We start from the raw sequence: 11,668 nt of genomic DNA, 5'->3' as shown, positions 1-11,668 counted from the left end.
CATCTTAGAGGCAACTACAGAGGACTGGAAGACATACGGAATAGGGAAATATTAGCAGAATATGACCATACAGATCATTGCATACACTAGAATATCATCACCCCAAACTGTATGATTGATAGTAATTATATAAATTATCTTTTTGACAGTTGGTTATATTTAGAGTTTTAAGTATCAATATCAGAATTGTTGTCAATGCATGCTATTTTTTGAATGGTTACAATTTAAGAATAAGACCAAAGATCAATGGAAGAGAAGCCTAGAATAAATTATTATCTGTTGATTCAGATCACGGTCCTGGGAAATACCCAAGCTCTTCATTCAACCCTTAGATGGAGTTGCTGTTTGTACATCATTCTTTTGAATGGACAGTGGTGCCACATCTGATTGACTGGGGAAACTCAGAGGTGGGAAACTAAGATGAGGTCATTGGGATGGAGGGAGATTGCCTAGCATTGGGCAAATCCTGGGAGAAGCAAATTCTGCCACGGCCTTACCAGGAGGCCTCAAGGCCATGCAGCCAGCCAGCTGGTCCAGAGAGGCCTGTCTTGAATTTACAGTGCTGTGGATTAGCAGCTAAAATTTCAAACTAATAACATGGCATTTGTGTGGCAGCAGCTGTTGAAACTTTATAGGTTCCATCTAATCTCTGTTGCTTTAACTAGAAGGTGACTGGCGAGGAAGTGGCAGAAATGATTCCAACATGAATTGTTACCTTTGCACTTGTTCTTGCCAGTGGGTTATGTGGCTCATACATCTATTGTGGCCTAAATTCAAAACATCCAGTGTCAATGCTGGATGTTTGATTAAAATCACTAATGTTAGAAGAACTATCAGAAAACGGAAATCTTATTATGGCTGTCTGTATAACTATAGATGTCTGTTTGAAGAGATAGCATGGGTAAAAGTATGCTATAAATGAATATGAATCCAGAGTTAAAATAAAACACAAATAACAAAGCCTTACGCATCATATCTTGGCAAGCTTCTGAGAAGAGGTTCCAGTATCCTTTGTGGTTTATTCAGTGGTGACTAATTTTAGCTTATTAGAACGGTGAAATTAACTTTTTTTTTACAAACTTTTTCTGACAGTTCCTAAATCCCTCATGTGCTAAATGTTTTTTTCCCATTATCTAACTGCCCGAGGACGCAAAAGCCGACATAAGTCAGTTCTATCACCATCTGTGCTCTAGAGGCTTCCTTAGTTCTTACTCTTGTCTTCTCTTGGATGTGTCAGTCCTTACTAAAAAAGAGATCACACAGTGTCCAGAATGCCTTCTGGCAACTCCAGGGAAGACGAGAAATGCTCTTATTTTGAAGCCTACAAATTATTTTCTATATCTTTATTTGATGCTAGTGTTAAATAAAGAAATGGTCTCATTGTGAACTCAGTTAACGAGTGGGCTTGAGAACCCTCAATAAAGTGGTGTGGCAGACGCTATTGGTGCCAGGACCGTATTTTCTGCAAACACTCACGTGCCAGAGGCCTCTCACACCAGTGGCTGTATCTCTCTACTTGAGGACTTTGGTTGCAGGAGCAGGCTTGATCAGTGATAGGAGTAGACCAATAGTACCAAGAGTTAATGCTCCACAAACGGTGGGTAGGGAGTGAATTGATAAATATCCATGGTGTGCCTAGAAGTCTCCAGCAGTTCTTTCTTGTGGCCGGTTGTCCACAGTGCATGCTGTAGTTGCCTCTTTCCCTCCGCTGCCTTATCTCCCCACTTCCCTTCCAGTGCTTCCTGGGCTCACCTCCCTAATAAACTATCTTCAAATCCTTGGCTCAAGGTCTACTTCTGGGGAAGTCAAACTAAGACACTGACTAGAAACAGACATGGACAGTCAATATAATTTCCTACTGGATATTAGAATGTGCCCATGGAGGTAGTACCAGTATTCCCAGGTCTTAGTATTCAGGTAGGACCCATATGCATAGCAATTGACTGATAGACTGGGACAGGATACAGAAAGCCAGCAGGTCCCCGACACTAGTCCACATCTCTACAATTTAAATCAATGTCCTTTTCTCTGAGTTTATGTCTTTTATAAAATGATAGTCACAATAGATGGCATTTTTTCTTTTTCTTTCCTTTTTAAAAATAAAATTACTCAACGAATGATAGGTTGGCAACTATGTAATATACCCAGAAACCAGCAATTTTCCTTTTTTAAAATTGAATCTTGTCTGTAAAAATCTGAAAGTCCTAGAACACAATTGTCATGGAAGATGCAAGGACACAGAAAGTGTATAGATATTTCCATGATTGCTGGCTACGTATTTGTGAGAAAATCCATTAAGCCCTTCTGAGTAAAGCAAGGGTGACAGTGACCTCAGAGGCTTCTCGTAAGGTCTAATAATCTTTGATTTCTCTGGCCGCAAGGCCTTTCAGACTGTAAAACTTGAGATTTTCTCTTTGGTGGCCTTTCGTCTTTCCTGTTCACATCTTTATGCTTCTCCAAGGCCTGTCTTAAACCCCATTCAGCTGCTTTTTCTAATAAACATATGCATTCTGGATATGAGCATCAGCATCTCTTAATCATCCTTTAATCTGTGATATTGGGAGAAGGGGGTATTTATTTCATGTGGAATAATTATGGCATTTTCAAACTGTGTATAAGAGTCATTTGGTAGAGACAGGCTGAGTTGGTCAAGAGCTAAGTGGGACATGGGGCCCAAGGAGAGCTAGCACTCAGAAGTTGGTTCCAGAAGAAATGCCGACTTGAGGCAGAGAAAATCTGAGCAGAAGCCTATTGCTCTGGGAAATAAGGAGGCAGACGATGTGGATTCAGGAGAGGCCCCAAACTGAGGTGCTCGGAGGCTTGAACACTTTTCCTCACGTCGTAAGCTGAGCTTCAGAAATCTAAAGCAAGGAGGCAAAAGAAATATATGTATAGACTTGTAAGCAAACAGCACCCTGGGAGTCTACCCGAGCACTAAACCATTGCCTCCAATGTGGGAGGAGGAAAATGCTACCTGGGACCTGCTTGCTCTCCCAGAAAGGAAGAGAAACGGGTGTCCAGATGGAGACCTGGCCTCAGGCTATTGGCCCAAAGAGGGGAGAAAAAGGAGAGCACTTGTCAATGTTAGTAGAAAGGGGCACAGGATGGTGGCTTAAAGGTCAACTTTGAGTCAGTGAATGTGTCAGACACTTGACGTCTTTCACCTTTTCTTCTTCTCTGTTGTTGGTATTTCTATGAGTCCTTCAAACTTCTGTCCTTTCATCTTTTTTAAAATTATTTTTTAAAGTAATACATTTTAATTATTAAAAATTTGAATATGGGTAAGCAAAAACAAGTAAACAGATCACCAATAACCCCATTTTTTTAGTTAATGATTTTTCCTCTTTCTTCCCCTTTGATATATACATATGCTTTTTTAGGTTTTAAAACAGTGGTATCATAAAATATATACATCTATTTATTTATTATGTATGTGCCCTGATTTGTTTCACTTAATTTTATGTTGTGAGCATTTCCCTAAATCATTAGTTTTCAAAAACATGATTTTTTTTTAATGGCAAAATACCATTTTTTTTTTAATGGCAAAATACCATTTCACTCAGCCGATTTCACTCAGCCGATTTCACTCAGCACTTTGCTAGATGCTGAAGTTACAGATGTAAATAGGACAGAGCCAATTTCAGCTTTCTTGAGGATTATGTCATTAGGACTCCATCTCATAAATATTATTGGAATTAGAGGTTGTTCCCAATGATGTCTCATTGACCATGTCTTCGTGCTTGAAGTAAGCATTGTTTGTGGTTTATATTTCTTTCTATAAACACTACTGAGCACAGAGGGGTACATCAGAAATGTTCCCGGTTTTGTCCTGGCCTGTCCTCCTTTAAATCCTTTGTAAACTGGAATAACCCAAAGAGAGGTCATGCTAACTTCCTGATGTTGACTAAAAAAATATTCGCAGCCTAAAAGTTGAGAGTTATGTTTTATTCGGGGGACATACTGAGGACTTCATGCTCGGGAGGCAGCATCTCAAGTAACCCCAAGAAAACTGCTCCGAGGAGGTGAGGGGGGAGCTAGGATATATAGGAGTTTTGCAACAAAGGACAGGTAGTCTGAACGTCAAAAGATTATTGTTAGATTATTGTTAAAGAAAACCAGATATCTCAAGTTAAGGAATTTAGCACTTTTCTTTGTAGGGGAAGATGCAAGAATCTGGGCTCACTAAAACCATGCCTTTGATATGCGCCTCAGCTGTCTGGGGCCAGTATCCTGTGTTTTCACATCCTGCATTTCCTCAGGGCTCACTGTGGGGAGTGGCTGCAGTCCGATGGCTGCTAGATGGCAGGTATTCTTTGTTTCCTTCCTGAGTTCCCTCAGGGCTCCTCAGCTCACCGTAAACTGGTGGCTGCAATCGCTGATGACTGTGACATCATTTGTTTACTGATATGGCAGGAAATATTCCACTTCTCACTGATGACAACAACGATGTGGAGAGACCCAGCATAGAGGAATAACTGAGGTCTTCTCTAATTTTTTTATAATTTCCATTGGAGTGTAGTTGATCTACAATGTTGTGCTAGTTTCTGCTGCATACACCCGTACATCCACTCTTTTCTAGACTCTCTTCCCACCTAGGTCACCCCAGAGCATTGGGAAGAGTTCCCTGTGCTATACAGCAGGTCCCTATGAGCTATCCATTACGTACACAGTAGTGTGCATACGTCAGTTGCAATCTCCCAGTTTATCCCTCCCCTCTCCCCCGCCGCAACCACAAGTTTGCTCTTTACGTCTGTGACTCCACCTCTGTTCCGTTAATAAGTTCATTTGTACCATTCCTTCAGATGCCACATATAAGCAATATCATATTTGTCCTTCCCTGTCTGACTTACTTCACTCAGCATGGCAATCTCTCTCAACTAATCTTAAAACCGTGTTGGGAATACCACTCGTCCTTCCAAGACTATTGTTTAAAAGCAAGGACCCTTTTGACATGAGCCTTCCTCACCTCATAAGGTGGCATATAGGTTTGAGGTGGGGAGTCCTTACACGTGCCCTTCACATCTCTATGGTTGTGTAGATAAATTTATTAAAATTTGTTGGCTCGATAACATTTTTTCTAAAGTAGCAAAAGGCTTCTCAGACAAGTCCAAGAACAGAGCATTATCAGCACTCCAGAAGCCTCCATGGCTCCCACTTCCAGACGCTAATTCCCCTACCCAGGTAACCACTGTCTGACTCTCAACAGCATAGATTTTATCTTTTTCAAGCTTTATAGAGTTTGTTCTCTTTTGTGTCTGGATTATTTTGCCCAAAATTATATTTGTGAGGGTCATCCATATTTTTGAGCACATTTCTGTGGGTCTTTTTCCATTCTCATTGCTGTTTATTCCATTGTAAATAACATACGTTTTTTTTCTATTCTACTGTTGGTGAACATTTAGGTTTTTCTTTAGTTTTTAGTTTCTCAAGAATAATGCTGCAATACACTATTTACAATAGCCAGGACATGGAAGCAACCTAAATGTCCATCAACAGATGAATGGATAAAGAAGATGTGGCACATATATACAATGGAATATATTACTCAGCCATTAAAAGGAACGGAATTGAGTTATTTGTAGTGAGGAGGATGGACTTAGAATCTGTCCTACAGAGTGAAGTCAGTCAGAAAGAGAAAAACAAATACCGTATGCTAACACATATATGGAATTTTAAAAAGCGGTACTGATGAACCTAGGGGCAGGGCAAGAATGAAGACGCAGAGGTAGAGAACAGACTTAAGGGCCCGGGGGTGGGGTGGGGGAGGGGAAGGGAAGCTGGGACGAAGTGAGAGAGTAGCGTTGACATATATACACTACCAAATGTAAACTAGATAGCTAGTGGCAAGCAGCTGCATAGCACAGGGAGATCAGCTCGGTGCTTTGTGACCACCTAGAGGGGTGGGATAGGGAGGGTGGGAGGGAGGCTCAAGAGGGGGAGGGGATATGGGGATTATATGTATACATATAGCTGATTCACTCTGTTGTACAGTAAAAACTAACACAACATACTAAAGCAATTATACTCCAATAAAGGTGTGGAAAAAGAAAAAAAGAATGGAAGAAGGAGAATTTGACCTGAGGTTTTAATGTGGCCATTATATGTTTAATTATCATTTGCCTGAGCTTGGACTTTATTATGTTCAGATTTTTTTCAACATGCTCTACATTTTTTTTAATTAGTAGAATTCTACACTTTGTTCAGGCTTGTTCCTGACTGGATTGTAAGCAGAAAGAAGTGTTCATATGATCATACTCTTGTCTTTAGAGAAGAAAACTGAGGCATAGAGAAAAGAAGTGCTTCAACCGAGGTCCCACAGTTAGCAGTGCTTGGAATTTAATCTAGGGCCCCTCCCACTGCAACATTCTTCCGTTTCATTGACTGTAAATTTGGATAGACAAGCCTTTTAATTTATTTTACCTTGAGTTTCTCATAATCTTTTTTTCTAAGAGGGCAGTGCAAAAAGGAGAGAGGAAATCCTCTGCTGGCTGTCACTAAGGAAAAGGAAGATGGAAGGCACCCAGTAGCCCTGGCTGTTTTTTTCTGTGTCCTGTGTGTGGAATTGCAAAACTAAGCCTTTGTGTTGCATTGAAGCCAGCCACCATTACATAGACATACATATGTCTGGGGATAAAAACTCATGATTGATGCAAAATCTGCAAGAGCAATTATTCCTTCATTGTAATCCATTAGGCATTTCCCTACCATTGCCCTTCAGGTTCCTTTTTGTCTTTCTTATTCTTGCTACAGATAGTGTCCAGCACTGAGAAATGGGGGAAAATGAAGAGGGGAGATACAGGAAGTGCCCAGGAGGGAGGGAAAAGAAACCCCAGCAAATGACTTCAATGTATAGAAACCCTGTTGGTATCTTGGGCTAGAAATAAATTCATTGTCTTCGACTCACAGTACCTGCCTGGCATTTTTTGGTAATCTCACCTCCTCACTGGAACAAAAAAATTGTTCCTGTACTCCTATCCACCTTCCTAGGAATCTTGTTTTCCTTCACCAACCTATTTCCTGTAATTGAAAGAAAAGGATAGGAAGTCTCTTTGTTTTATAGTCAAGCAGTTTGGATTTACTTTACATAGGGGAACATTTTAATTTTCTAGCTAAAACTCTAATACAGTATCTAATAAAGATTAGTTGCAGAAAGTATCTGTTAGGTAGATTGATTGGATTTGGCGATGAGTTTAGTAGTCATTTTTTGAGTATCTACCACTGGTCAGGCTTTGTGGAAGGGGAGAGAGTCCCTGTGATTAAAGAACTTACTGTTCTTAATGGAAGAGAAATACACGTAAAGAGCAAAAATAGTGCCACCTTATAGATGTCATTAAGAGATAGGAACAAATCTCAGTGGAATCATTAAAGGGAGAATGACAAATTCCCTAGGGGAGTCAGGAAAGGCTTGAAGAAGTATTAGTGCTTGAGCTGAATTTTAAAGGATAACTAGGACTCAGGATCATATATGAAAAAAAAGCTTTCAGGCTGTGTAAAGACTTGGACATTACAGGAATTTGGTGTATTTGCTGGGCATTTAGAAGTTCAGTGCGGCAGGAGCATTGAGGGAAGTGGCAGGAGATGGTATGTGGTGGAGCCGGAGTTTGAAAAATCTTGTACATCATGCTGGCGGGTTTGGATTTTATTTTGTGGGCAGCACAGGCTTTCACCCTGAGAAGCAGTGTGATCAGTTGTTTTTCTTTTGAAGAAGGGAAATCTAGAGATGATAGGTATGATGGTCTTGACAGAGAAACTAGTTGGAGAGCTATGTCAATAGCCCCAGTGATGTGATGAGGATTCTCAGTGGGAATGGAGATAGGGAACCAAAGACAGATTAACAGGAGAAAAAACAATTTAATTTGTATCCACTGAGGTCTCATAGAAATGGCACCCCCAAAGTGACCAAAGAAGGCTGTTTATATATCATTTTTAGACAAAGAAACAATTGTTTGTGAATATTTAACAAAACAAAGGGGCTTGTGCTTGGGGTAGCAGACCAATGAAGAATTAACAAAGCTTGTTTATACAGCTCTCTTAGCCTTGAATTCCCCACTTGTGGTGCTGAGGGTGCTTTCTATCCCCCTGCTATAAGGAGGATATCTTCACATGGGAGATTTATTTCCCGCTTTCAAGGGGAAAGATCGGGGTCAGAGTGTTGTTGTTTTAATCATTTCCCCTGACTGGCTGTTTCTTAGAAAACTTTAATTCAAAATAATCCATCTGCTACTGAGGCATATTTTGGGGGCAGCCTGCCCTGAGCCCCAACCGTGGTATGTCATTAATTTGAGAACACAAAAAAAGAAAAAAAAAAGAATGCTGCAATAAAAATGCTTGTAGAAGTCCTTTGACATACAATATACATGCTTTTCTGTTGAGTATACACTAGGAGCAGAATTATTGAGTCATGAGGACTGCATATATTAAGCTTTGGTAGATACCATTTTTCAAGCAGTTCTACTATAGTACTGTTTTACCAACTTACACTCTCACAAGCAGGGCATGAGAGTTCTAGTTGCTCCATGTCCTTGCCAACGCTTGATACTGAGCATATAGCTTTTGTTTATAGTGTTTATAGGAAATAATCAAGATTCAAAATTTGGGACAGTATGTTCAGAGAACTTTAAATCATCTTTTTATTAGTAATGTTTAATCAGAGGACACAAAACTAGATACTTTCTTAATATTCCATTCTTACTAAAGATGCAAAGAAGTTATTTCAAAAATCAATAGTGTTTATATGAGTTTGTCTTTTTTCCTTTCCTCTGAACAGAATTCAGACACAAATATTAGTTTTCCCAATATTCACTTCACAAATAGCTAATAGTAACAACCAGCTGCTATCCCTCTTTACTCTTTGGAAAATGGTTCACCTAAGCTTTGCTAAAAAAGCACAATGACCAAAGACAATTGAGAAATGAACATTAACATCTCTATCATTTATCTTTGCCCTGATAAATCTGTGACAGAAAATCACCAATTGCATTAAGCTAGGTTCCAAAGCTACTTTTTTTTCTGCTATGAAATCTTTTCGTTTTTGACTCAAGTTCCTGAAGAGATTTAAAAGACCCAGTCTCTAGACCTAGCTAGAAATCCCTACCTAGGAGCTGGTTAGAAATACAGAATCTGTGCTCTAGCCAGAGCTGCACCTGAATCTGCATTTTAATAAGAGCCTCAGGGGATTCATGTACATAACAAAGTCTGAGAAGCAGGGCTGACATTCCATTTACTACTTTTTTTACTTTGGTAAAAGGAAGCAAAACAAAACAAAAACGCAAAAAACAACAAGACTCAGTCCTCACACGGTCTTTGCCTAAAATAGATCCAAGCCGTCAGTCAAACCTTTTCTATAAAGGGCCGGATCCCAAATATTTGAGGCTTTCTGGGCCACATGGTCTGTGCCACAACTACTCAACTTTCTAGAGTGAAAAAAGCCATGGGTAATATGTAAACAAATGGGCGTGACTGTGTTCCAATAAAACTTTATGTATGGGCACAATTTGAACTTCATATATTTCTCAAGTTTCATGAAATATTCTTAATTTTTTTTCCTGTGATTTAACCAGGTAAGAATCATTCTTAGCTCATGGGATGTACAAAAGCAGACAGTGTGCTGGATTTGCCCTGCCTGTCATAGTTTGCCAACTCCTACTTCAGGGCTTGAATTGCTGATAAGGCATGTGAGGACAGAGACCACGTCTTGGTCTCGCTCTTGGTTCTTTAACCCTGACACAGAGCCTACACTCACAAATGTTGGTGGAATGAAATACTATTGCCATTTTTAAATTATTCAGCATTGCAGGAATCCCAAGTTGAGATTTAGAGGGCTTGATTTCTTTTATTCAGCATATAGGTATCATATGCCTACTATGTGTTCTGCATCGTGCAAAAACAAAAAAAATGTTTACTGGAAGTGATGTCACCTACTCTGGAGAAAAACTCATTAACTTGTCATTCATCTTACACCACAAATGTCCTACATTCAGGACACTGGGTATTAGTATAGTAAATGCATGTGTCTATGAATAGCCACAGTTCTTATCTGTCAGGCATTTTGATGACAATATTAGAAGCATAACTTAACAGTGAAGTGGGAGGTATATTTTTCCCCTTTCCCATGGGCAGCCATAGTACAGCTAACATTTCTTTACATAATGCATAATAAATTATGCATGAATGCAGAATTATAAACAAGTCAAATAGTCTGCAGCATGAATTGATGTAGTACATGCTGGTAACATTTGAGTTTTCTTTTATCATTCTCATTCTTAAAATAAATAGTCATCAAGCAAACATTTTAGACATTCACAAAAGAATAAAGAAGAAAATAACCAGTAAAATTATCACTAAGGTTACCAGTGTTGACATTTAATTTCATCTTCCCCCTCTTCAGCATCTCTCTCTACAGTCAGGATACAAGAGAACTGCAAACTTTGGAGCCCAGTCTAATGGAATTATGTCCTCGTCTTGTTGTTTAATAACTGGCAATTACTTAATATCTCCATGCCACAGTATTCTCATCAGCAAGTGTATTAATATTCTACTGTGTGTGTGGATGTGTGTGTATACACACACATTTTCTTATTTGTTCATCCTTCTGTAGACATTTAGATTGTTCACATGTCTTGGCTATTATAAATAATGCTGCAATGAACATGGGGTGCAGATATCTCTTCAATATCCTGTTTTCATTTTCTTTGGATGTATACCCAGAAGTGTATTGCTGGATCATATGATAGTTCTATTTTTAATTTTTTGAGGAACCGCCATACTGTTTTCGATAGTGGCTGTAGCAATTTGAATTCCCAACAGTGCACAAGGGTTCCCTTTTCTCCACATTATCACCAGGACTCTCTTGTCTTTGATAACAGCCATTCCAACAGGTGTGAGGTGATATCTCATTATGCTTTTGGTTTGTATTTCCCTAATGATTAGTGACATTGGTACCTGTTGGCCATTTGTATATCTCCTTTGGAAAAAATGTCTATTCAGGCAGGTCTTTGCTAATTTTTAAATCAGATTATTTGTTTTTTGGTGATTTTTGGGGGGTTTTTTTGCTATTGAGTTGTATGAGTTCCTTAAATATTTTGGATATTAACCCCTTATCAGAGAGATGATTTGCAAATATTTTCTCCCATTCTCTTTGTTTCCTTTTCATTTTGTTGATCACTTATTTTGCTGTGCAGAAACTTTTTAGTTTAATGTAGCACTACTTTGCTGATATTTGCTTCTGACGCTTGTGCTTTTGGTATCATATCAAAAAATCATTACCAAGACCAATGTCAAGGAAATGTTTCCCTATTTTTTTCAAGGAGTTTTACAGTTTTAAGTCTTACATTTAAGTCTTTAGTCCATTTTGAGTTAATTTTGCCTGTGTTGTAAGATAGGGGTCCAGTTTCTTTAGCATATGAATATCCAGTTCTCACAGTGCAATTTGTTGAAGAGAATATCTTTTCCCATGAACTCTTCTTGACTTTCTTGTCAAATATTAGTTGACCACATACACATAGCTTTATTAGGGGGCTCTCAAGTCTATTCCATTTGTCTTTGTGTTTGTTTTCATGCCAGTGCCGTACTGTTTTGATTACTTAGCTTTGTAGTATAATTCAAAACCAGGAAGTGTGATGCCTCTATATTTGTTCATTCCCATCACTGCTTGGTCAATTTGGGGTCT

The sequence above is a fragment of the Grampus griseus genome (assembly GCF_964374135.1).
Source record: "Grampus griseus genome assembly, chromosome: X".
Classification (NCBI taxonomy): domain Eukaryota; kingdom Metazoa; phylum Chordata; class Mammalia; order Artiodactyla; family Delphinidae; genus Grampus; species Grampus griseus.
Note: the sequence above shows the minus strand (reverse complement) of the source record.